General features: G+C 44.8%; 1 long non-coding RNA gene across 2 annotated transcripts in view; it reads left to right on the top strand.

Annotated features, from left to right (window-relative positions):
• LOC103244713 (uncharacterized) overlaps positions 1-27,525 on the top strand; it is a 301,134-nt gene that overhangs the window by 50,995 nt on the left and 222,614 nt on the right. For both annotated transcript variants that reach the window (XR_012090835.1, XR_012090834.1), the window contains exon 2: positions 12,498-12,587. This is a non-coding gene — a long non-coding RNA (uncharacterized lncRNA). The remainder of the gene's footprint in view (positions 1-12,497; positions 12,588-27,525) is intronic.

Below are 27,525 nucleotides of genomic sequence, written 5' to 3'. Positions count from 1 at the left end.
ACCCCAGCTTTTTGCAGTTACTCCACTTTTTTTTTGAGACAGTCTGGTTCTGTCACCCAGGCTGGAGTGCAAGGGCACAATCTCCACTCAATGCAACCTTCGCCTCCCGGGTTAAGCAATTCTCCTGACTCAGCCTCCCAATTAGCTGCTATAGGTGTACGCCACCATGCATCACTAATTTTTGTGTTTTTTAATAGAGACAGGGTTTCACCATGTTGGCCAGGCTGGTCTCGAAATCCTGACCTCAGGTGATCTCCCTGCCTTGGCCTCCCAAAGTACTGGGGTTACCGGTGTGAGCCACTGCAACCGGCCACTTTTATGATATCTTTTCTATCACCCCACTTTCATGATATCTCTTCCATCTGCGATCTCTTTATCTGTTCTTTGTTGCTTTCGTCCACCTTAAGGATATCAAGTAGTAATAATCCCGGTTTCTCACCATTCCTCCATTCTCCTGTAGCTTCAACTACCATGTGAATGGGGATCCTTAGGGATTTAAAGTATACTTTTTAGTTGTTCAGTCCTAGATTGAAATCTTGGTTGTACTATTTATTATGACATGGGCAGACTCAGGTTTTCTGGCATTAAGAATAATCTCTAACATTTTTGTGCTCTTAATTCATACCTGGGCTGGGCACAGTGGCTCACGCCTGTAATCCCAGCAATTTGGGGGGCCAAGGTGCGGGATCATCTGAGGTCAGGAGTTGAAGACCAGCCTGGCCAACATGGTGAAACCCCGTCTCTACTAAAAATACAAAAAATTAGCAGGGTGTGGTGGCAGATGCCTCTAATCCAAACTACGCAGGAGACTGAGGCAGGAGAAGCACTTGAACCCAGGAGGCAGAGGTTGCAGTGAGTCAAGATGGCACCATTGCACTCCAGCCTGGGCAACAAGAGCCAAACTCTGTCTCAAAAACAAAAAACAAACAAACAAAAAAAGCCATACCTGATGATGGGCTCTGTACATCACACATATCTGTAATCTTCCACAGCAACTCTATGAGGGAGGTACTTTTGTTATTCCTAGTTTATAATGGAGAAAACCGAGATTCAAATAGGTTACTTGGCTCAGGTGGACAAGCTAGAATTTGGACCCAGGATTTTCTGATGAGACCGGCTGACCAGCTATCCTTTCTCCCTAAGATCTTCTCCATCTGATCTTCTGTTTGGGTTCTGAAAGTCCTGCTTGCTGGGAAACCCCTCAGAACTGGAAAAACTGGGGTAGTTGACCAGCACAGTAAATTGCCCTCTCTGCCTGGATCGCTTCCCTGTACCCATTTCATATTTTGTATAATTTAAACTCTAAATGCATGTTGAGTAGTTTGTATAGTGCCTGACACACAGTAAGCACTTAAAAGTGCAAGCTGGGCCGGGCGCGGTGGCTGAAGCCTGTAATCCCAGCACTTTGGGAGGCCGAGACGGGCGGATCACGAGGTCAGGAGATCGAGACCATCCTGGCTAACACGGTGAAACCCCGTCTCTACTAAAAAATACAAAAAACTAGCCGGGCGAGGCGGTGGGCGCCTGTAGTCCCAGCTACTCAGGAGGCTGAGACAGGAGATTGGTGTAAACCCGGGAGGCGGAGCTTGCAGTGAGCCGAGATTGCGCCACTGCACTCCAGCCTGGGCGACAGAGCGAGACTCTGTCTCAAAAAAAAAAAAAAAAAAAAAAAAAGTGCAAGCTGTTATTACTGCTCCTGTTTCTAAGCCTTCTGAATACAAGTGGTGGACGTTCGTTAGTCTTTCTGATGACCCAACATCTGAACATCATTTCTCTGTGTTGGGAATCTTCCGCCTTATGGGGCCGAACGCACTTCCCACTCCAGAGTAATCCTTCCCACGCTGGCCGCGAGAACGCAGGCATGTGGCTCAGGCCCCACCTGTCAGAAGCCCGTGCTCTGATCCTGATTAGAAGCGGGGCCCACACACATCTCTCCTGGTGAGGATGACAGTGGTAGGATTCTGGAAGCAGAGCCCAAGCCAGGGCTGTGAGCTAGAGTTAGTTTCCGGTGGTCTCAACAAGGGGCTCCTCACTGGCTGAGGTCTGGAATGAATTCGATGTTTGCTCCTGGCTAGAAAGGGGGGAACCTTGGTTATCTGGCTGTTCTGGAAATTACAAGAATTGCCAGATATCCTCTAGCAATTTCCTCTTGTGTTTGAATTAGCCTGAGTTGCTTTCGTTTCTCTACAACCGAGTGCACTGATTGATACATATACCATCCGGATATTGTGGGCACTTCAAACTTAATGCATCCCAAATAGAACTCATTGCCTTTCCTCAGAGACTGCCATCTCTCGTATTCTTCATCACAAGCACAGCTCCTCAGCATTTGCTGGATTTATGAAATTAGAAACTATAGTCACCTTCAACTCCTCCTTCCTAAACCCTCAGCCCTCACCATTTACCAAGAAAGCGTCGACCCTTTCTGGGTTTCCCTCTCTATCTTCTCTGCTGTTGCCTTCACCCAGGCCCTCTTGCCTTGAACATGGCACAGCCTCAGATCTGGTCATCTTTTTGCTGTTCTCCTGCAGAGATGAAGAGCAGGAAACAGAGAAGGTCCAGTGTCACTTATGCCAAAGATGAGGACAAAATAGAAAAGGAGGTGGATGAGGGTGGATTCAAACTGGAGAAATTAATGCTTGGGATGGAAGAGATGAAAAACCTTTTTTAAAGGGGAAAGAGTAAAAGATACAGCTGATCAGCTGGGCATGGTGGCTCACGCCTGTAATCCCAGCACTTTGGGAGGCCGAGGCGTGTGGATCACCTAAGGTCATGAGTTCAAGACCAGCCTGGCCAACAGAGTGAAACACCGTCTCTACTAAAAATACGAAAAGTTAGCTGGGCATGGTGGCGGGCGCCTGTAGTCCCAGCTACTCGGGATGCTGAGGCAGGGGAATGGCGTGAACCTGAGAGGGAGGTGGAGCTTGCAGTGAGCCGAGATCGCGCCACTGCACTCCAGCCTGGGTGACAGAGCAAGACTCCATCTCAAAAACAAACAAACAAAAAAACACAAAAAAACAAACAAAAAGCTGATCCTCTTTATTCACAGAAGCCATATTTGCACATTCACCTACTTGCTAACATTTACTTGTAACTCCAAGAATCAATATTTGTAGTGCTTTTGTGGACATCATGGGAGCAGAACAAAATTTGAGTCACTCAGTGCATGTGGTGCCAGCTGAGTTGAAACAACGTGACACTCTGCCTTCACTGTTCAGCCCTCATACTGTGGTCAAGTGTCCTCTTAGTGTTCTGTGTGTGCTGTGTTTTTCACATTTTTGTGCTTTTGTTAGTGATTTTGTTGTTCATTTTTTATTTTTCAAAAATTTTTAAGAGACAGGATCTCCCCTTTTTGCCCAGGCTGATGTGAAATGCAGTGGTGTGATCATAGCTCACTGTAACCTTGAACTCCTGGCCTCAACAATCCTCCTGCCTTGGCCTCCCACAGTTCTGGGACTACAGGTGCATACCACCACTCCTGGCCTTGATTTTGCTGTTTAAATGGCCTCCAGGCATCGTGCTGTCTAGTGTTCCCAAGCTCCAGAAGGCTGTGATGTGCCTTGCAAAGAAAATACTTGTGTTAGATAAGCTTTGTTTAGGCTTGAGTTTTAGTGCTGCTGGCTGAGTTCAGTGTTATTGAATCAAAAATATGTATTAAGTGAGTTGTCTTTAAACAGAAATGTACATAAAGCACATTGATGTATTGATCAGTGGACAAAAAATGTTGATCAGTTTGGCTAGAGGCTTTAAGAAACCGCCCTCTGTATTTCCCTTGGGAGCAATGGTTTAGTATTTGCCAATGCAGTGTTTGCAGTGACTTTATGGAACTACCGCGAGTTATGAGAATTGACTGTGTACTGGTGCTCATATTCAGCCCCTTGATCCTGAATATGCTTGATTTGGAAAAGGGGAAGTGGTTCATTGCACCCTCAAGTTAACACTTCTGAGAAATGTATCAGTTAGAAGTCAAGCAGAGGAGCAACACCAGTAGGAGATACATATTTTAATAAATATATGACAAGGAATTGGCTTACATAATTGTGCGGCTTGGCTAAGTAAGCCTGAAACCCACAGGGTGTACTATCAGGAAGGAAGAATCACATAGGCATTGCTGAAGCTTGTCCACAGGCAGCCAAATAGGGAACATCTGGTGAAGGAAAAACAATTGTGGATCCACCTGCTGTTGGAATCTCTTTTACCAGGAAAAGCTTAGTCCCTTTTCATGGCTCACCTGATTGAGTTTGGCCCATCGAATATAATCTCCCTAGATTAGAGTCAACTGATTAGGGCCTTTAATCACATCTATAGAATGCCTTCACAGCAGCACCTAGGTTAGGGTTTGATTGAATAACTAGGAGAAGGTGTGTGTCGCAAAAAGATTGCTGCCCATGTATTTAGTCACATAGACACATCTAAAGATCATTGCAATGATACATCAAATGTAGATTTTAGGTGGGAGTGGTGGCTCACAACTGTAATCCCAGCACTTTGGGAGGCCAAGCTGGGAGGATTGCTTGAGCCCAGGAGTTCAGGACAATCCTAAGCAACATAGTGAAACCCTGTCTCTCTAAAAAATACAAAAATTAGTCAAGTGTGGTGGCACATGCCTGTAGTCCCAGCTACTTGGGAGGCTGAGGTGGGAGGATGATTGAGCCTGGGAGGTTGAGTGCAGTGATCATGCCACTGTACTCTAGCCTGGGCAACAGAGCAAGATGCTGTCTCAAAAAACGATGTAGGTTTTAATGCAAGTTATTTTGTTTCTATAAGTTTGAATGATGAGTTCTGCATAAGTAAAGTCACATGATTTCACTTGGCTGTCTTCTGATCAACTGAGATTTCATTACTTCTCCCTTCTTTCCTAGGACCAGGCACCATTCTGAGTTTCTTCTATAAACCAGGTACTCTGACCCTCCTCATTTTACAAGTAGAGACACTGGAGCATTGGGAAGTTAACTATCTCTACTAAGTGATGAAGCCAGGATTTGAATCCTGGTAGTCTAGGGTCAGAACCTGTGTTCTTAACCTTCATGCTATGCTGAGTCTCAATATGACATGAAGAAAGTCATTTCTATCAAGACCCCTTCATGTTTTAGGTAGGCAGGTCTGCATGAGAAGTACATGAGAACTCGTGCAGTTCTTGGTTGTCTTATAGCACAGGGGAGCATATATTCTTGTTAAAGACATTAGTGTCTCTTTCAGTGCTGGAATCTTAGGCTCTACTTCTAGAACCCCAGTCCCTCTGGCCCTTTTCTTGGACCATGTACCACCTAAAGTCCCTTGAATCATTTAAACCTTGAAGTCATACAGATTCCCCACTTGCCCCACACTCATGCCTTCTTCCACAAAGTCACGCAGATTTGTGTCCTGAGGCTTTAATTAACTCTCCTGGCCAGGTTAGACCTTCCCAAAGAACTTTATTATTTGGTTCTGCTCCATCGCCCATTAATTTATTCATTCATTCATGTATTCATGTATGCAAGCAACCCAATGTTTGAGTATTTACTATGTGCCAGGTACCATGCTAGGTACTGGGGATATAGTCATTAATAGGATAGACACCTCTTAGCACCTTGAAAGTGGTTACAATCCCGTGTCCCAGAGAAAAAGTCTGGGGAGTAGGATCACCTGCTGATGTGGTTTGGATTTATATCCCTGCCCAAATCTTGTCCAATTGTAATCCCCGGTGTTGGAGGAGGGGTTTGATGGGAGGTGGTTGGATCATTGGGGTAGATTTCCCCCTTGCTGTTCTCAGGATAGTAAGTTCTCATGAGATCTGGTTATTTAAAAGTGTGTAGCACCTCCCCCTTCACCTTCTTCCTCCTTCTCCAATCATGTAAGGTGTGCCTGCTTCTCCACTTTCTGCCATGATTTTAAGTGTCCAGAGGCCTCCCTAGACATGCTTCTCATACAGCCCGAAGAACTGTGAGTCAGTTGAACCTCTTTTCTTTATAAATTACCAAGTCTCAGGTAGTTCTTTATAGCAGTGCAAGAATGGACTAATACACCCGTCAAACAGGAAAGCAGGCCCACAATGCCTTGCATGCTGCCTTTCTTCCTGATTCGGCAAGTATTTGCAGAAGTGTGTGGTTTCCCCTATACAGGTGAATGTATTAAAATAATTTTACATCAGTAAAAGGCCCTTTTTCATCAGCCTCCTTGTTTTTTTTCATCCCTTCCCCTTTCCACTGTCATAGGAATCCTTGGGGGGTCTCTTCGCCAGGCAGAAACCTCTGTGGCCATTGGTGCCATCTGCCTGAGTATTACTTGTACCCACTGGATTCATTCTGCCTACTCTGCCTGGCAGGCTGCGCTTGGCTCACAATAATGGGCTGGATCCCACACCTGTCAAGGGTGAGCCAGGTGCAGAGCAGTGAGAGGTGTGTGGATGAGCAAGTGTGGGGTCTGGCCACTGTGCACAGCCAGGCACACTGGCTGCTGTGGCAGGGCAGGCACCTCCAGGCAGCAATACAGGTGTTGGCGGTGTGTGAGGCTGTGGCTGGACCAGATGTACTGCATGCAGCTTCTGCTATGGGCACCTGCATCTTGATGAGGGGAACATGGTGGCACCCAGAAGCTTGTAAACACCAGGAACCACAGAACCCTAAAGAGGGTGTCACAGTCCTGGCTCAGGAAACGCTAAGTCTGGGGTCCCCAAAGGGCTGCAGGTCTTTTCTCCTTCTTGTCATCTGCAATGTGGTGAGCAGGGGGCATGTTCCAGCCCTATTTGTGTTACAACTCTTTTAGTCCTGTTATTTGGCAGGTCCTGAGTTCTTGTCCCATATCTAGGAAGAGTGAGGTACATGTACAACTGGAGGGTGAGCATGGCAGAGAGGAGCTTCACTGGGCAGCAGAACAGTTCTCAGGAGACCTGAAATGGGAAGCTTCCATCCATAGGCAGGTCATTGTGACAAGTGTACAGCTCTCAGTGGAGAGGAGACCTGTAGTGGGTAGCTCCTCTCTGCAGGTTGGGGGACGTCCTGACAAGTTCATTCAGCTGTCTGCTGACAGGAGACCCACAGTGGGTAGCTCCTCTCCGCAGACAGGTCCTCCTGACTTCTGTCAAAGTCTGGCTGAGTTTGGGGTTTTTATGGGCTTCAGAAGGGAAGAGGTGCATGCTGATTGGTCCTTGGGTAGCCATGAGCAGGCCTGGAAAAAGCACCGTAAGAGGCTGGGCATGGTGGCTCATGCTTGTAATCCCAGCACTTTGGGAGGTTGAGGCGGGTAGATCGTGAGGTCAGGAGATCAAGACCATCCCGGCTAACATGGTGAAAGCCCGTCTCTACTAAAAATACCAAAAAAAAAAAAAAAAAAAAAAAATGTGTGGGACGTGGTGGCAGGTGCCTGTAGTCCCAGCTACTTGGGAAGCTGAGACAGGAGAATGGCATGAAAACCCAGGAGGCAGAGCTTGCAGTGAGCCAAGATCACACCACTGCACTCCAGCCTGGGTGACAGAGTGAGACTCCATCTCAAAAAAAAAAACAAAAACAAACAAACAAAAAAAACGCACCATAAGTTCTCACTCCAGTCTGCAGAACCGGCAGCCTGGCCCCCAGGCCATCCCTGGCCTGAAGGTGGGGTTTCACTGGGGACCCACCTTTTTTTGGCTGGGAACCTGTCTGCCCCCTGCTGCCATCCATGATGCCCAGGCTGTTCATGCTGAGGGGTGCCTGTAGGCCCTCGCCAAGCAGCCCTCACAACCCACTCAGCGTCCCTCCTGTGCTCATCGGCACCCAAAGTCCAGAGGGGGCTGCAGCAACAGAGGGCTGGCGTGCCAGCACTACCCCAAATGTGCTGGGTTGTGACAGTGCCTGGGCTTGGCTTCAGCTTCACTCTGAAATTGGTGCAGAGGCTGGGAGTGAGGAGAGGCCAGGCAGCGGGAGTAGGCACTTCTGAGCCTGCAGGGGAAAGGAGCCTTCCGAGGCCCCCAAGAGTGCAGAGATGCCCAGGTCCACAGCTGTGGCTGGGTGGCTGCAGCTGCACCTGGGAGGGTGGGGCTCCCATCCCTCCAACTCGGAAGGGGTTGGAGCTCCTGCCTGTTCCTGGCTTCCACCGACTCTGTGAAGTGCACAGCCCTGGCTGCATCTCCCTCACTGCAGCCAGTGTCATGGCAGTGGCTGTTCCAGACAGGCCACTGTTGTTGTCACCACTCTCTACTCCATCAGACTTTATTCATTTAGGGTATACCTTTCTAGATCTTTCTTCCATGCATTTATAAACAAAAATGAATATATTTTGTTCAAAAAGAATTTATAATGGTACACAATATTCCATAAATGCTAATTGGTGGATGGAATCATTTTCACATGTGTTTCTCTCCAGTTTGCTTGCTACTTTCCAGGTAGAGTGGCTAGGCATATTAGGAAAGTAATGTCTCTGAATTCCTGATTTTTCCCATCAGCCATGTTGACTAGATGTGGCTGTAAGAGTTTGCTGTGTTAGTCACCTCAGGCTGCCATAACAAAACATTATTAAGTTGTGTGGCTAAAAGAATAGAACTTTATTTCTCATGGTTCTGAAGCCTGGGAAGTCCAGCATGGTCAGTTTCTGGTGAGGGCTCTCTTCCTGGCTTGCAGACAGCCACCTTCTTGCTGTGTCCTCACATGGTGGAGAAAGAGAGTTCAATCTCTCTCTCTCTTTTTTTTTATAAAGACACCAGTCCTATTGAATTAGGACCTCATCCTTATGGTTTCATTTAACTTCAGTTACCTCTTAAAGACCCTGTCAACTAATAGTCATTTTAGGGGTTAGGACTTCAACATGTGGATTTTGGGGAGACATGACTCAGTCCACAGCATTGTCCATGATGTCTGTACATGCCTCAGGGCAACCATATACATAGTGGGGCTGCTCCAATTCATCTAGTTCAGGGCTCTGCCCCCAGTGGGCACTCTTTAGGTTTGTTGACACATGTTCTTAGATTAGAACTGCTCCTTGCCCTGTGACTTGAGATAAGCTGAGGGCCTCCCAATGGCCTCCATCCCTAGCATTCCATTTGAATTAGTGGAAATTTCAACTACCACTTTGTGAATGGTTCCAGGTGTGCAGGCTTGGGGAGACCAAGATAGCTGGAAAGCCAAGCTTAAAGGTTAAATCACGCTTGGGGTGGAGGGCAGTTACCATCACCTAAGGATCTAGGAAGAGCATACCATCATGGGATGACTCAGGCCTGTTAAAAATAGGGGGATAGGCCTATGTCTTGATGGATCAAGTGGCATGCCAAAGCCAGTTAATTAACCTCACACTTCAGCTCAAATCTTGGTTAGTTTTAAAGGCTCAGAAGGACAAAGAAGCATACAGAAAAACATATGGAGTCCCCACAGAGTTACTGAGAAGAGAGAACTGTTCACTGGGAGATTTGAGGGCTAATTAAGAAGGGGATTTCAAAGAAGAAAACTGTCAAGTGGCCACATAGGATTCTGTCGTGGGGATTCTGAGTCACTGGGATGCTGTGAGGCGTATTTCTGTTGTGGTTTAGATGCCAGGATGAGAGTGTGAAGCAGGGCTTTGGGGTAGATGGAATTGGAGGATGTTTGTGGAAGAAATATTGGGAGGGAAATGAGCTCCTGGCTTGATGTGGCATGAATACTTGCAAGACATGTCAAACATGAAGACTGCATATGTTATCTAGAAATGAAATGTCATTCTGTCAAATGAAATGACGGAACCATGTGGCAAGTGGGACGGCAGAGTAGATCTGCAAAAACCAGAAGGTTGGTTGAGAGTGGGCAGAGGACCAGGACTGTGAGGCCAGTAACCTGCTTTCATTGTGGGGTGAGTTCCGTCAGCCATGAATGTGGATTATGGACAATTGTTCAGCTTGAGAAGTTCATATCTGGTAGCTACACTGTGGAAAATCACTGTTTCATCAGGCAGTGGGAAAAGAAGGTGCCAGAATGGTTATAATCCTAGACCTTGTAATCAGACAACCTCCAGGACTTTCTGGAGGCTAGTTATAATTTCTCCAAGTCTCAGTTTCCTTATCTGTAAAGGTGGATAAAAATAGTACTGATATGATTTGGCTGTGTCCCCACCCAAATCTCATCTTGAATTGTAGTTCCCATAATCCCCACATGTCATGGGAGGGACCCAGTGGGAGGTAATTGAATCATGGGGCAGTTACCCCTGTGCCTTTCTTGTGATAGTGAGTTCTCATGAGATCTGATGGTTTTGTAAGGGGCTTTTCCTCCTTTGCTGGGCACTTTTCCTTCCTGCCACCATGTGAAGAAGGACGTGTTGGCTTCCTCTTCCAACATGATTGTAAGTTTCCTGAGGCTTCCCCAGTCATGCAGAACTGTTAGTCAATTAAACCTCTTTTATAAATTACCCAGTCTTGGGCATGAGAATGGGCCAATACAAGTACCTACCTGCTAGGGCTGTCAAAAGGACTAAATGAGGCCAGGTGCAGTGACTCACACCTATAATCCCAGCACTTTGGGAGGCTGAAACAGGAGGATGGCTTGAGCCCAGGAGTTCGAGACTAGCCTGGGCCACATAAAAGACCTTGTCTCTACAAAAACTAAAAAAATTCACCTGGCACAGTGGCATGTGCCTGTGATCCCAGCTACTTGGGAGGCTCAGGTGAGATAATCATCTGAGTTCAGGAGGTTGAGGCTGCAGTGAGCCATGATCACACCACTGTACTGCAGCCTGGGCAACAGTGAGACCCTGTCTTAAAAAAAAGAACTACATGAAGAAATGCCTGGAAAGGGCTTAGATCATGGTAAATGCTTAAGAAATGTTAGGTATAATTATCACAGTTAAGCAATATAATTTGTGTCCTCATAACAAGGAAGAACATTCAGTTTCTCGTGTCAGAAAGAATAGACAGTGAAGAAGGAAATAAACAGAACACAGGTGCACCTAAATGGATTTTGGCCAAAGTCATGCAGAAAGGAGCCTAGGAGAGTTTTCAAGCTATGTTAGAAGTGTTTATCAAGTTTGGAAGGGAGATTGAGTAATATGGGTCTGGGATGGTTGAAAGGGAGGAAAAAAAAGAAAGTGAATTTTATATCCCTGTTATCTTGACTGTCAGTAGCCCATGTAAAGCACCCATTGTGTGCAGTGTGCCCCATTAGATATAGGATTGCACAGATATAGATGAGCGGACTTCTCTTCACATGGAGTTGACCATACATATTGTCATGATCAGTAAAGCAAGTGTAGCGATGACGTAAGACCTGAATACAGCAAATGGGCAGGATCACAAATCTAGCACAGGCCTGACTGTATCCAGCTGAAGGCACATCACCTCAGGGACTTCATATATCTCTCTGATATCTTGCATACCCACTTCTTATACTGTACTTTTCTAGATGCTCTAGGAAATTTGCAATCTTATCCCTGATTTTTGTGATGTTTTGGAAGGTAACTGGGGAGCCTATTCAGGAAGTTTTGATAATAGTCCAGGTAATAGGAGATAAGCCCAAATGAGGACAGTGGGATTGGAGAACAGAGAGCAGATGTAGAAGCTGGTGATACTGCATTGGTAAAATCAGCAGGACCCGGCAAGAATGAGAGATAAAGGGGCACGTGCTGCAGTTCTAGTCTGGGCAACCACAAAGTCCTATTTGCAGGGCTTGGGGGATACTGGAGGAACCTGGACGAGGGGTTCTCATGTTTTATAGTGTTTAGGAGTCAACTTTGGAGATTGTTAATGCAGATTCCTAGGATTCACCACAAGCCTACTGAATCTGAATCTCTAAAGTAGACTTGGAAATCTGCCTTTTTAGCAGGTACCCCAGAGGATTCTGATGCAGGCGGTCTGCAGATCACGCCTTGAAAAATGCTGGTCTAGGGAAAATAAACATCTTAGCTTTGGTCCTTTAGAAAGCAGAGTCGGAGGCAAGGACCCTGGTGCTAAAACTTCATCTGGGAGGTGAAATCCCAGGGTAAGTGTGTGTGGGGCATAGGGAGAGACAATGAGATACATGAATTTATTTCCTTTTCTTTTTTTTCTGCTGGCTACCATTTCAAAATAAGCCATGAAAGATCAAGCAGGTCACTCAGCATGTAGGGCTCTTCCAGGTAATTTACGGGAGGAATCTGGCCTCAGCATAGCGGGAGAAAGAAGGAAACAGGAATCCGCCTCTCTCCCACTCTACCCCTGCTGCTGTTTCTCATTGGTAAAGTGCTCCATGGGGGCTCAGGGTTGTATCACCCACCCTCTCAGTGGCCTCTCAGGAAGCTGGACCTCAGACCATTAGGGGTAGAGGGGCACCCAGGACAGATGGGATCCTGGCCTAGAGAGGAAAGAAGAAGGAAGCAGTGGAGGACGTCTGAGAAGGTACACAGACTTGTTTCCAAAGAGAGTAAAGAAGTGAGGCTGGGAAAGGTAGATATTTTTCAGTTCTATAATTAATCACAGTTTTGAAGTTGAATAAGAAAGATTTCTAGGGAACTTGTCTAAATGGAGTTATATTAACAATGGGAATAAGAAAGGAAGCCTAGAATTTGTACCCATCGTACATTTTCTTTAAATTTTTCTTTATTTGTATCAGAACAACTTCCAGTAAAAGAAGGCACTGAGGATTAAATGCTACGTGGGAGCAGTTGCTGATTTTTGCAATGGGAGGCTGCATAGATTCAAGGTATCACTTGTTTATTTTATATCTTGAATTAACTTTCCACCTTCCCAGTCCAAAGTTCTAATAAAAGGTTTCACTTGGACTAGAGAGCAAATGAGCTTGTGACTCTCATCCAAAATCACACAGCTTTTTCTCTGAAGACCTGTAAGTTCCTAAGACACTCTAAAAGGAATATAAAAATAATAATTGTAATTCTTAAGGAGTGCCAATTGCATACTGGATTCCAGAGAGTAATAACTCCGCTTAATGTTTACATGAAGCTTTCCCTCTGTGTGTTACCAGAACTTGGCTAACATTATATGCTGTCAAATGGCATTAATCTGTCGCAGAAATAGGGGGAATTTAGTCACAGGAAGTTTAAATAACTGATCACGTCCTACAAGGCGTTGGCGAGAAATGGACAATTAGACTTACTTTCCACTACCATCCTGAACTATGTAAAAATATCTTGGGTGGCTGTGAGATCTGATTCTAGGAAGAAATATCCCTTGGCTCTCTTAAAGATGTTGATAACTCAGTTGTGAGAAATTGATTTTAGGGGTGTGTGTGTGTGTCTGCCTGGGGACAGGATGTAAACAAAAATAGCTGTTTTTAATGCAGTCGAACTGTGTGTGAGGATAGGTTAAAGGATGGGTGACGACGGGTAGGCAATTCATGGTTTGCAGTAGAAGTTAAAGGATGGAGAAGGGAACAATGTGTAGATTCTTAAGTGCCTATAGGTAATGTGGATAAAGAAGTAAAGAAAGGTTTTGAGCAAAAAAGGAAAAGGCAAAATGGAGAATAGAAAGAAATGAGAAGATAGTGTTAAGCAAAGAAACAGAAGGAAGGAGAGACAAACTGCTGTAGGAGGTCAAAATAATCCATTCGGGGAATTATTGGAAGAGATACATGCCATATAAAAAGAAAAGCAGGCGGGGCATGGTGGCTCACACCTTAATCCCAGCACTTTGGGAGGCTGATATGGATGGATCACCTGAGGTCAGGAGTTTGAGATCAGCCTGGCCAACATGGTGAAAACCCGTCTCTACTAAAAATACAAAAATTAGCCGGGCATGGTGGTATGTGCCTGTAATCCCAGTTACTCAGGAGTCTGAGGCATGAGAATAGCTAGAACCCACGAGGAAGAGGTTGCACTAAGCTGAGATCTCAGCACTGAGCTCCAGCCTGGGTGACAGAGTGAGATACTGTCAAAAAAAAAGAAAGAAAGAAAAAAATGCAGGCTGCTTACTAGCTGCATGTTTGAGAGAGATGTTGGTTATTGGTGACTGGGTCTGTAATGTTCAGGCAAAAAGGTTTTATTGAGCAACAGCCTCATACAAGGCATTGAGGCAGCAAGGGGAAGAAGAGTTTGCTTCTTGCTTACTAAGTGCCGTCCTTCCTCCCTGGACCTCCAGGTACAGACCCACTTAGAGAAAGAAAGTCAGCAATGGTGGTTGAACAGGATGCGTTGTCTCCAAGGTCTCTTCCACCTCTAGAATTCTTTGATTCTGGCCGAGGTCTCTATGGCTCCACAGAGGCTGTAGCAAGTGTGTTCTTGGTAGGCTGAATCTCTGTTAGGTTCAACAGTTGTTGTTTTAACTTCTGCCTCCCTTATTGCTACCAGATCTTATTACTACCAGATAGGATGATTTTAGTTGCAGATGGACAGAAAACCTAACTGAAGCCAGCTTAAGCATAAGAGGAATTCATTGTCTTACAATACCGAAAAGTTGTGAGTGGATTCATTCAGCAATAGCTTAATCTGGGACCTCAGATGCTATTCCAGTGCTTGTGTGTGTGTGTCTCCTCCCTTTCCGTGGGTTGTCTCCATTTTCAGGTCTGCTCTTCCCTATGGCAGCAAGATGACTGCCACAGCTCCAGTCATCACTTTTCAGTCCCCAAATTGCACAGAGAAACATCTACCCAAGTGTGAGCTCCCACACACGTCCTGAGAGTCATGCTGATTGTATTGGTTCAGGGTGAACACTTATCCTTGAACCAAACACTCTGGCCAGAGGGATTAAAATGATCAGTACCGGGCCACATGCTCCTCCCTGGAGCCCGAGGTGTAGCCCTGCCTGAGCCTTGAGCATTGGGGAGTCTGGGATGACATAACTAGGAGACAGGGAAATGGATTCTGGGGAGCCAAAAATTAATACTGTGAAACCTGGGAAGAGACATGAGGTTCTGATCCAAAAAACAACAGGAAAAGGCCAGAGGGGCAAGAAAGAATCCTGATCCAGAGATGGCCCCAGGATTGAATGACAGGTCCAGAGTGGCAGCTCACTGCCCGCTCAGGGTGCCCTTTGTTCCAGGCACTGAATCAGGGATTTTGGATGACCCTGGTACATAGTTACTTCCAGGAGATTACAGGGGGGGAAATACTCCACTTCCTGTTTAGGATTACACTCTCAACCCTCCCCTCCCACACAAGCCATATGTTCATTCTAAGCCTCAGCATCCAGCCAGAAAAGCCCTTTGTGTTTTCTTGGCAAAACTGGAGCCCAGTAATTAAAGTCCATATGCAAAGCTGCTCCCTCCAGCCCACACTGAAGTCTTTTAATTAGTATGTAATTGGTCAGAGAGGTACTATCAAATAGCTCCCAGTCTGGCCGGCTGGAAATGCAGTGTTTGAAAAGTCCCAGACCAGAGAGGGATAATAAATGCTTTAAGTCCCATCTGTTGGAATGATTTGTTTAAGGTACAAATCGCTGTTCTGTTACTATTTTTAACAATTCTGCTTGTAGCGTTTCTTCAAATATGGTAACAACTACCAGAGCATTTATTGGAGGTAGGAGTATGAGTAAATGAACTAGAAGAAGGCTGAGCAAATCCATGTTTTCCCTTCAGATAAATTCCTATAATGCAGTGGAGGTGGGGAGAGAAAGAGGTGAGTTGGGCATTTGGTTAACTATTTGTGGTCTTCACAATGAAGAGCTCCTGTCGCCCATTAACCTTGCCCCAAACACGGCGTGTGTGAGAATCTGGTGATGTGAGGAAAGACTTTGAATGCACCTTGGTGGACAAGGGTCAGCAGTTGCAGAGAAGCAAAAGGAACAAGCTGGAAAGCGGACACTTCATTGCCCTCTAGAAGCCATGGCGGTCCAGAGTGAAGCTGGAATAAGGTTTGAGAAGCAGCGGTCTAGGGCAGGGGTCCCCAGACCCTGGGCTGCAGACCCTGTTAGGAACCGGGCACACAGCAGAAAATGAGCAGTGGGCAGGTGAACATTAACACCTGTGCCCCGCCTCCGGTCAGATCAGCAGTGGCATTAGATTCTTGTGGGATCTTGTGGCATTAGATTCCTGTTGTGAGCTGCTCATACAAGGGATCTAGGTTGTGCTCCTTCTGAGAATCTAATGCCTGATGATCTGTCACTGTCTCCCATCACCGCCAGATGGAACCATCTAGTTGCAGGAAAACAAACTCAGGGCTCCTATTGATTCTGTATTATGGTGAGTTGTATAATTATTTCATTAATATGTTACGATGTAATAATGATAGAAATAAGGTGCTCAATAAATGTAATGCACTTGAATCGTCTCAAAACCATCCCCCTGACCCCTGGACCTTGGAAAAATTGTCTTTCACAAAACTGGCCCTTGGTGCCAAAAAGGTTGGGGACCACTGGTTTGGGGATCTTTAAAATTCCATCCCGCTCTGACAACACAGGTCAATATTGATGCTATGATGCTATTATTATTCTTTTTTTTCTTTTTTTTTTTTTTTGAGATGGAATCTCGCTCTCTCACCCAGGCTGGAGTGCAGTGGCATGATCTCAGCTCACTGCAAGCTCCACCTCCCGGGTTCACGCCATTCTCCTGCCTCAGTCTCCCGAGTAGCTGGGACTACAGGTGCCCGCCACTGCGCCTGGCTAATTTTTTGTATTTTTATTAGAGACGGGGTTTCGCCATGTTAGCCAGGATGGTCTTGATCTCCTGAACTCATGATCTGCCCGCCTCAGCCTCCCAGAGTGCTGGGATTACAGGCGTGAGCCACTGTGCCCAGCCTATTATTCTTATAGTAGTAGTGATAATATGATAATAATAACAGTGACACCATCATCATCGCGGCTGCCAGCTTTTACTGCATACTCACTATGTGCCCGGCACTGTGCTCAGTGTTTTACATGAATTGTCTCATCTGAGCTTCACACCCAACTCTGAGGTTGCCACTATTGCTCTGCCTGTTTCATAGATGAGGACACTGATGGGTTTACTAACTTGCCCAAGGTCACCAGATAGTAAGTGGCAGAGCTGGCATGTGACTCCCCCTGGCCATCTGACTCAGAACCTGGGTTCTTACCCACTACGCTTGCCACCTTCTGCCCAGCATCGCGGAGTACCTGGGTTTTGCTTGACGAAAATGCCGTGTAATCAGGAAGCTGGTGGAGGGAACATGGCTGAGCCCCTTCCAGGTTCTTTTTGTTCAGTTAGCCTTTTGGGCAAACCTGTAGGAAAAACTTAAATTTTAGGACAAAAAAATTCAAACTCATAGAAACAGTAGAAAAGCATTTGCCAGGGGCTGGGTGGGGGGCAGGGGATACGGGGAGATGTTGGTCAAAGGGTACAAACTTTCAGTCATAGGATGAACAGATTCTGAGGCACTGATGTACAGCCTGATGTGACTATAGTTAATCATACTGTATTGTATACTTGAAATGTGCCAAGAGTAAACCTTAAACCTCATTAAAAAAAAAAAAAAAAAGGTGATGAATATGTTAATTAATTTGATTGGGGTAATCAATTTACAATAGATACATATATCAAATCATTACATTATACTCTTTAAATTTATACAATTTTAACGGTTATACCTCAATAAAGCTGAAAAAGATAAAAATAAAACCAAAACAACGAGGTTTAGAAGCATAGATGGCTATGTGACACAGCTCTCTGGGAGAACGAGTCTGAGGTCTCTCTCAGCACCTTACCTTCCCAGCTGGTCCCTTCTCGGTGTGGAATTGAGGAAGTGTTGCCACAGCCCACAGGTGTGGGTAAGAATGTGCGCCTGTGTTGAGGAGGCTGGGGGAGGTGGATGGAGCATTCGGCTCCACAGCCTTGGATGCACAGCCTTGTGGAGTCTTTCTCACTCTGCTTTTGTGTGGCCAGACCCCTAAGCACTGGACTCCTGTTCCCTCCAGGGACCTCTCTCTCCTGCTGTCTCCTCACTCTCTGCTTCTGAGGGTAAGAGATAGGGCCTATTTTTGCCCTGTCTGCCCTCCTTCCCAGGAGGCTGAGAAATAACTTGAACTGAGGCCTGCCCCATTGAGAGAAGAAGGCCTGACGGTTCTTTTTTTGCTCCCTTGTCATGTTGTCTGTCTGTTCATTCATTTCCATTAATTCCCTCCAGTGTCCGCCCTTTCTTTCCTTCTACCGGAGAGGACTTGGGGAGTGGCCTAGGTTTACTCCGTTCTAGGCATTGGGTCTGTTGCCCCATTTGTCTTGCTTGTTCTTCTCCTTGCTAGTGTGTTGTGGTGGCTGGCTCTGGGTGGAGGCACAGACTTGGGTCTGGGGTTGAACATTCAAGAACACCCCTCGGGGCACTCAAGCCTTGCTAGCTCCAGTGAGGGAGCTCACAGCCCAGCCAATGTTGCTGGGGTTCTACTCGGAGTCAGAGGCCAACCAGCCAATAATAAGCTGTTGCTTTGCCTTGCTCTGTCCTCCTTGCACCCCTTTCCCTTGGGACCTCCTGGGGAAGGGTGGCTGATTTGTGGTAGGATTTGGGTTATCTGTGTCCTGGCCAGTCCCTTCATGACGCCATGTTACTCTCACTCCTGCAGACTGTGTGTGACTATGAGTGATGAGCAGACTTTGTTCGGTGAGTGGGGTCCAGATGGAAAATGATGGGAAGAACCATGCTAATGTCATGATGCATTGAACAGGAAAGCCACTCATGTAGATGAAAGCATTTGTGTAAAGTAGCCTGGAAGCCTGGAAAGGGAGGGGAGCCGTGGGAATCGATGAGAAAGGGAAATCAGAAGGCCTGGCTTCTAGATGGAAGTCCTGTTTGAAGGGAAAATTAGTGATGGCTTAAAATACCATGTTTAATATGAATTAAAGGGGATTTCGACTAGAATCTGGAGTAAATCTTATTTGTCTGATACTTAAATCCTCGCTTCTAGAATACCCTCTCCTTGCAAAATAACAGTATTTCAGGTTTTGGTTATAATGCTGTATGAATAGATCTTGGTTTCGAAGAGCAATTGATCAGCCCCATATGAGAGTTATTTACAGTACCTTTCCTTTTTGTAACATCTGAAACAAAGGTTGGTTTTGTAAAAAGTCTTCGTAGCATTCCTGACAAAACTAAGAGCCTTGCCTGATGGCACCACTACATGCAGTTTAGTTTGTAATCTAGGGACGGTTCCAGCATGCAGAGATTCAGAGTGAGTTTCTTTGTGGCTTGTCTGCACCTGCCGGAGATCTGGTGCACTTATTAAACCTACAAGGCAGCTATTAGCCACCAACTGACACCAAGATTATAGGTTAAACTCTGAATTGGTTTAAATGGTCTCATGTGTCCACCAGGGCAGAGAGCAAGGTGGGGAGCATGTGTTTGGCAAATGATAGGAAGTTGCTCCAGCCTGGGGAGGAAAGTCTGTTTGTTAGCAATGGTCACACACAAAGAGGAGCAGGGTTGGGGTGGGCTTGTTGGAAAAGCCTTGAACCTGGAGTCAGAGAGACCCAAGTGTTGAATCCCGACTGTGTAACCCTGGTAAGCCTCAGTTTGTCATCTTGAAAATGTGAATGATAGGCTGGGCGCGGTGGCTCACGCCTGTAATCCCAGCACTTTGGGAGGCCGAGGTGGGTGGATCACAAGGTCAGGAAATCGAGACCATCCTGGCTAACATGGTGAAACCCTGTCTCTACTAAAAATACAAAAAAATTAGCCGGACGTGGTGGCGGGCGCCTGTAGTCCCAGCTACTTGGGAGGCTGAGGCAGGAGAATGGTGTGAACCTGGGAAGCGGAGCTTGCCGTGAGCTTAGATGGCGCCACTGCAGTCCAGCCTGGGCGACAGAGTGAGACTCCGTTTCAAAAAAAGAAAGAAAATGGGAATGATAATACCTGATTTACAAAACAATTCAATGAATTTGAATTCACACAATTCTTGCTGACATTAACGCAAAAAAGTTGGCCGGACATAGTGCCTCACACCTGTAATCCCAGCACTTTGAGAGGTTGAGGCAGGTGGATCTCCTGAGGCCACGAGTTCAAAACCAGCCTAGCCATCATGGCAAAACCTCATCTCTACTAAAAATACAAAAATCGGCTGGACATGGTGGTGTACTTCTTTAATCCCGGCTACTCCAGAGGCTGAGGCACAAGAATCACTTGAACCCGGGAGGTGGAGGTTGCAGTGAGCTGAGATTGTGCCACTGCATTCCAGCCTGGGTGATAGAGCAAGATTCTGTCTGGGGAAAAAAAAAAAAAAAGCTACAACGAGCTGCCTTAGTAGAAAAATAGCAGCAGCAGCAGCATTGAAAAGAGAATTTTGTGTAAGTCTCCAGCTTGCTGAATAGGGTAATTGAGAGAGAGGTTAAGCATGTAGCTCTGGAGTCACACAGACTTGGATTCAATTCTTGGCCCTGATACTTACAGATGCTCAGGGTGTGCGACCTAGGGTGACCTCTCTGAGCCACAGTGTCCTCATTAGGATCATGGTAACAATACACCTATCTATAGAGTCATGAAGAGTAAATGACACTACAATACAGTGCTGGGCTCACAGCTCCGGAAATGCTCACAGGCTCCGGAAATGCTCAGTCACCTTCTCTGTTAGTCACCTTGTTCCATCATGCAGCATTTTTTCCTCTTGCATCACCACTACTTACTCTAAACTGGATTTTACCCTGAGGAGGGTAAAATTTTTCCCCTCTTCCTACAAGTATGCCCTGGACTTTCCTAATTGCAGGCCACCTGCCCAATTTCTGCCACCAGCACCTGCCTCCTCCATTGTTATTTATTTAATATTTTTCCAAATTAACTTTTTAATACTTAAATACATTTAAAGAAAACTTCACATCACTATTATAAGCAAATATTGAATAGATCTTTAAATACAATGTCTGTGAACCACCTGAAATCCTCATGTGTGCTCTCAAACACATCCATGTTATACTTGGGGAAATACTGGTCTGCTCCTTTGCTCTTTAAAGTGTGGTCTCTGGACTGCAGCCTCAGCATGCCTGAGAATTGTTAGAAATACAGGATCTCAGACCCCATCCTATACCTCCTGAATGAGAATCTGCATTTTTAGAAGATCCCCAGTGATGGACATACTTTTTTGGGGGGAATTTATTACGTTTTTTATTGAAGTGACATTCATATGTACACTTTTAAGGTTTGAGAAGTAGTGGTGTAGGGGATCTTTAAAATTCCTTCCAACTCTGGTGTGTGCCTATAGCCCGGTGACTTGTAATTCTGGAGCAGGAGGATAGCTTGAACCCAGGAGTCTGAGGCCAGACTGGGCAATATAGCAAGACCCTTTCTCTCAAAAAAAATTATTCTAGCTCTGACAACAAATGTCAACTGTTGATATTACTCTCTCTCTTTCTGAAGTCCAGGTCCATATTTCCAACTGACATATTCTACTTCAGGTCTAAACCTTGCCTTTTCCCCACCTCCTCATCCTTGTAACTTTAGAAGCATTCACCATTAAATCTGTCCTCCCTGTACCCTGACGTTAGTTCTTGCCAAGGATGCCCAGCCCTGTCTCCATCAGCCTCTTTCTGTCCATTCCTATAGCTCCAATTGCATTTCCAGTCCCTTATGTCTTAGTGCCTGGGCTGTCACCCTCTCCTTCATTCTCTTTCCTCCAACTCTTGACAGCTCTGTTTTTTTATTATCATTTTTTTATTATACTTTAAGTTCTAGGGTACATGTGCACAACGTGCAGGTTTGTTACATGTGTATACATGTGCCATGTTGGTGTGCTGCACCCATTAACTTGTCATTTACATTAGATATATCTCCTAATGCTATCCCTCCCCCCTCCCCCCACCCCACAACAGACCCCGGTGTGTGATGTTCCCCTTCCTGTGTCCAAGTGTTCTCATTGTTCAGTTCCCACCAATGAGTGAGAACACGTGGTGTTTGGTCTTCTGTTCTTGTGATAGTTTGCTGAGAATGATGGTTTCCAGCTGCATCCATGTCCCTACAAAGGACATGAACTCATCCTTTTTTTATGGCTGCATAGTATTCCATGGTGTATATGTGCCACATTTTCTTAATCCAGTCTGTCATTGATGGACATTTGGGTTGGTTGTAAGTCTTTGCTATTGTGAATAGTGCCTCAATAAACATATGTGTGCATGTGTCTTTATAGCAGCATGATTTATAATCCTTTGGGTATATACCCAGTAATGGGATGGCTGGGTCAAATGGTATTTCTAGTTCTAGATCCTTGAAGAATCACCACACTGTCTTCCACAATGGTTGAACTAGTTTACAGTCCCACCAACAGTGTAAAAGTTTTCCTATTTCTCCATATCCTCTCCAGCACCTGTTGTTTCCTGACTTTTTAATGACTGCCATTCTAACTGGTGTGAGATGGTATCTCATTGTGGTTTTGATTTGCATTTTTCTGATGGCTAGTGATGATGAGCATCTTTTCATGTGTCTGTTGGCTGCATAAATGTCTTCTTTTGAGAAGTGTCTGTTCATATCCTTTGCCCACTTTTTGATAGGGTTGTTTGTTTTTTTCTTGTAAATTTGTTTGAGTTCTTTGTAGGTTCTGGATATTAGCCCTTTGTCAGATGAGTAGATTGCAAAAATTTTCTCCCGTTCTGTGGGTTGCCTGTTCACTCTGATGGTAGTTTCTTTTGCTGTGCAGAAGCTCTTTAGTTTAATTAGATCCCATTTGTCAATTTTGGCTTTTGTTGCCATTACTTTTAGTGTTTTAGACATGAAGTCCTTGCCCATGCCTATGTCCTGAATGGTATTGCCTAGGTTTTCTTCTAGGGTTTTTATGGTTTCAGGTCTAACATTTAAGTCTCTAATCCATCTTGAATTAATTTTTGTATAAGGTATAAGGAAGGGATCCAGTTTCAGCTTTCTACTTATGGCTATCCAGTTTTCCCAGCACCATTTATTAAATAGGGAATCCTTTCCCCATTTCTTGTTTTTATCAGGTTTGTCAAAGATCAGATGGTTGTAGATGTGTGGTATTATTTCTGAGGGCTCTATTCTGTTCCATTGGTCTATACCTCTGTTTTGGTACCAGTACCATGCTGTTTTGCTTACTGTAGCCTTGTTGTATAGTTTGAAGTCAGGTAGCATGATGCCTCCAGCTTTGTTCTTTTGTCTTAGGATTGTCTTAGCAATGCAGGCTCTTTTTTGGTTCCATATGAACTTTAAAGCAGTTTTTTCCAATTCTATAAAGAAAGTCATTGGTAGTTTAATGAGGATGGCATTGAATATATAAATTACCTTGGGCAGTATGGCCATTTTCATGATATTGATTCTTCCTATCCATGAGCATGGAATGTTCTTCCATTTGTTTGTGTCTCTTTTACTTCGTTGAATAGTGGTTTATAGTTCTCCTTGAAAAGGTCCTTGACATCCCTTGTAAGTTGGATTCCTAGGTATTTTATTCTCTTTGAAGCAATTGTGAATGGGAGTTCACTCATGATTTGGCTCTCTGTTTGTCTGTTATTAGTGTATAAGAATGCTTGTGATTTTTGCACATTGATTTTATACACTGAGACTTTGCTGAAGTTGCTTATCAGCTTAAGGAGAGTTTGGGCTGAGACGATTGGATTTTCTAAATATACAATCATGTCGTCTGCAAACAGGGACAATTTGATTTCCTCTTTTCCTAATTGAATACCTTTTATTTCTTTCTCTTGCCTGATTGCCCTGGCCAGAACTTCCAACACTATGTTGAATAGGGTGGTGAGAGAGGGCATCCCTGTCATGTGCCAGTTTTCAAGGGGAATGCTTCCAGTTTTTGCCCATTCAGTATGATATTGGCTGTGGGTTTGTCATAAATAGCTCTTACTATTTTGAGATATGGTCCATCAATACCGAATTTATTGAGAGTTTTTAGCATGAAAGGCTGTTGAATTTTGTCAAAGGCATTTTCTGCATCTATTGAGATAATCATGTGGTTTTTGTCTTTGGTTCTGTTTATATGCTGGATACGTTTATTGATTTGTGTATATTGAACCAGCCTTGCATCCCAGGGATGAAGCCCACTTGATCATGGTGGATAAACTTTTTGATGTGCTGCTGAATTTGGTTTACCAGTATTTTATTGAGGATTTTTGCATTGATATTCATCAGGGATATTGGTCTGAAATTCTCTTTTTTTATTGTGTCTCTGCCAGGCTTTGGTATCAGGATGATGTTGGCCTCATAAAATGAGTTAGGGAGGATTCCCTCTTTTTCTATTGATTGGAATAGTTTCAGAAGGAATGGTACCAGCTCCTCCTTGTACATCTGGTAGAATTTGGCTGTGAATCCGTCTGGTCCTGGACTTTTTTTGGTTGGTAGGCTATTAATCATTGCTTCAATTTCAGAGCCTGTTATTGGTCTATTTAGGGATTCAACTTCTTCCTGGTTTAGTCTTGGGAGAGTGTGTGTGTCCAGAAATTTATCCATTTCTTCTAGGTTTTCTAGTTTATTTGCATAGAGGTGTTTATAGTATTCTTTTATGGTAGTTTGTATTTCTGTGGGATCGGTGGTGATATCCCCTTCATCATTTTTTATTGTGTCTATTTGATTCTTCTCTCTTTTCTTCTTTATTAGTCTTGCTAGCAGTCTATCAATTTTGTTGATCTTTTCAAAAATCCAGCTCCTGGATTCATTGATTTTTTGAAGGGTTTTTTGTGTCTGTATCTCCTTCAGTTCTGCTCTAATCTTAGTTATTTCTTGCCTTCTGCTAGTTTTTGAATGTGTTTGCTCTTGCTTCTCTAGTTCTTTCAATTCTGATGTTAGGGTGTCAATTTTATATCTTTCCCGCTTTCTTTTGTGGGCATTTAGTGCTATAAATTTCCCTCTACACACTGCTTTAAATGCGTCCCAGAGATTCTGGTATTTTGTATCTTTGTTCTCATTGGTTTCAAAGAACATCTTCATTTCTGCCTTCATTTCGTTATGTATCCAGTAGTCATTCAGGAGCAGGTTTTTCAGTTTCCATGTAGTTGAGCGGTTTTGATTGAGTTTCTTAATCCTGAGTTCTTATTTGATTGCACTGTGGTCTGAGAGACAGTTTGTTATAATTTCTGTTCTTTAACATTTGCTGAGGAGTGCTTTACTTCCAACTATGTGGTCAATTTTGGAATAAGTGCAATGTGGTGCTGAGAACAATGTGTATTCTGTTGATTTGGGGTGGAGAGTTCTGTAGATGTCTGTTAGGTCCACTTGGTGCAGAGCTGAGTTCAATTCCTGGATATCCTTGTTAACTTTCTGTCTCATTGATCTGTCTAATGTTGACAGTGGGGTGTTGAGTCTCCCATTATTATTGTATGGGAGTCTAAGTCTCTTTGTAAGTCTCTAAGGACTTGCTTTATGAATCTGGGTGCTCCTGTATTAGGTGCGTATATATTTAGGTTAGCTATTCTTATTGAATTGATCCCTTTACCATTATGCAATGGTCTTCTTTGTCTCTTTTGATCTTTGATGGTTTAAAGTCTGTTTTATCAGAGACTAGTATTGCAACCCCTGCCTTTTTTAATCTTCCATTTGCTTAGTAGATCTTCCTCCATCCCTTTATTTTGAGCCTGTGTGTGTCTCTGCATGTGAGATGGGTCTCCTGAATACAGCAAACTGATGGGTCTTGACTCTTTATCCAATTTGCCAGTCTGTGTTTTTTAATTGGAGCATCTAGCCCATTTACATTTAAGGTTAATACTGTTATGTGTGAACTTGATTGTGTCATTATGATGTTAGCTGGTTATTTTGCTTGTTAGTTGATGCAGTTTCTTCCTAGCATCGATGGTCTTTACATTTCGGCATGTTTTTGCAGTGGCTGGTACCGGTTGTTCCTTTCCATGTTTAGTGCTTCCTTCAGGAGCTTTTGTAGGGCAGGCCTGGTGGTGACAAAATCTCTAACCATTTGCTTGTCTGTAAGGGATTTGATTTCTCCTTCACTTATGAAACTTAGTTTGGCTGGATATGAAATTCTGGGTTGAAAATTCTTTTCTTTAAGAATGTTGAATATTGGCCCCCACTCTCTTCTGGCTTGTAGAGTTTCTGCCAAGAGATCCGCTGTTAGTCTGATGGGTTTCACTTTGTGGGTAACCCGAGCTTTTTTTCTGGCTGCCCTTAACATTTTTTCCCTTCATTTCAACTTTGGTGAATCTGACAATTATGTGTCTTGGAGTTCCTCTTCTTGAGGAGTATCTTTGTGGCATTCTCTGAATTTCCTGAATTTGAATGTTGGCCTGCCTTGCTAGGTTGGGGAAGTTCTGGATAATATCCTGCAGAGTGTTTTGCAACTTGGTTCCATTCTCCCTGTCACTTTCAGGTACACCAATCAGACATAGATTTGGTCTTTTCACATAGTCCCACATGTCTTGGAGGCTTTGTTCATTTCTTTTTACTCTTTTTTCTCTAAACTTCTCTTCTTGCTTCATTTCATTCATTTGATCTTCAATCACTGATACCCTTTCTTCCAGTTGATTGAATTGGTTACTGAAGCTTGTACATTTGTTATATAGTTCTTGTTTCATGGTTTTCAGCTCTATCGGGTCATTTAAGGTCTTCTCTACATTGGTTATTCTAGTTAGCCATTCGTCTGATCTTTTTTCAAGGTTTTTAGCTTCTTTGAGATGGGTTCGAACTTCCTTCTTTAGCTCGGAGAAGTTTGATCGTCTGAAGCCTTCTTCTCTCAACTCGTCAAAGTCATTCTCTGTCCAGCTTTGTTCCATTGCTGGCAAGGAGCTGCATTCCTTTGGAGGGGGAGAGGAGCTCTGATTTTTAGAATTTTCAGCTTTTCTGCACTGCTTTTTTCCCATCTTTGTGGTTTTATCTACCTTTGGTCTTTGATGATGGTGATGTACAGATGGGGTTTTGGTGTGGATGTCCTTTCTGTTTGTTAGTTTTCCTTCTCACAGTCACGACCCTCAGCTGCAGGTCTGTTGGAGTTTGCTCGAGGTCCACTCTGGACCCTGTTTGCCTGGGTATCAGCAGCAGAGGCTGCAGAAGAGTGAATATTGCTGAACAGCAAATGTTGCTGTCTGATTGTTCCTCTGGAAGCTTCATCTCAGAGGTGTACCTGGCCATGTGAGGTGTGAGGTGTCATTCTGCCCCTAGTGGGGGGTGTCTCCCAGTTAGGCTACTCAGGGGTCAGGGACTCACTTGAGCAGGGAGTCTTTCCATTCTCAGATCTCAAACTCTGTGCTGGGAGAACCACTACTCTCTTCAAAGCTGTCAGACTGGGACATTTAAATCTGCAGAAGTTCTGCTGCCTTTTGTTTGGCTATGCCCTGTCCCCAGAGATGGAGTCTACAGAGGCAGTGGGCTGCGGTGGGCTCCACTCAGTTCGAGCTTCCTGGCCGCTTTGTTTACCTACTCAAGCCTCAGCAATGGTGGGCGCCCCTCCCCCAGCCTCACTGTTGCCTTGCAGTTAGATCTCAGACTGCTGTGCTAGCAATGAGGGAGGCTCCATGGGCGTGGGACCGTCTTAGCCAGGCACAGGATATAATCTCCTGGTGTGCCGTTTGCTAAGACCCTTGGTAAAGCATAGTATTAGGGTGGGAGTGACCTGACTTTCCAGGTGTTGTGTGTCACGGTTTCCCTTGGCTAGGAAAGGGAATTCCCTTCCCCCTTGCGCTTCCCGGGTGAGGCGATGCCTCACTGTGCTTCTGCTCTCGCTCACCCTGCTTCGGCTCTTGCTCGCTGGGCTGCCCTCACTGTCCTGCACCCACTGTCCAACACGCTCCAGTGAGATGAACCTGGTACCTCAGTTGGAAATGCAGAAATCACCCATCTTCTGTGTCACTCACACTGGGAGCTGGA

Source organism: Chlorocebus sabaeus, chromosome 23 (genome assembly GCF_047675955.1).
Source record: "Chlorocebus sabaeus isolate Y175 chromosome 23, mChlSab1.0.hap1, whole genome shotgun sequence".
Lineage (NCBI taxonomy): Eukaryota > Metazoa > Chordata > Mammalia > Primates > Cercopithecidae > Chlorocebus > Chlorocebus sabaeus.
This window is presented reverse-complemented; position numbering and strand designations above follow the sequence as displayed.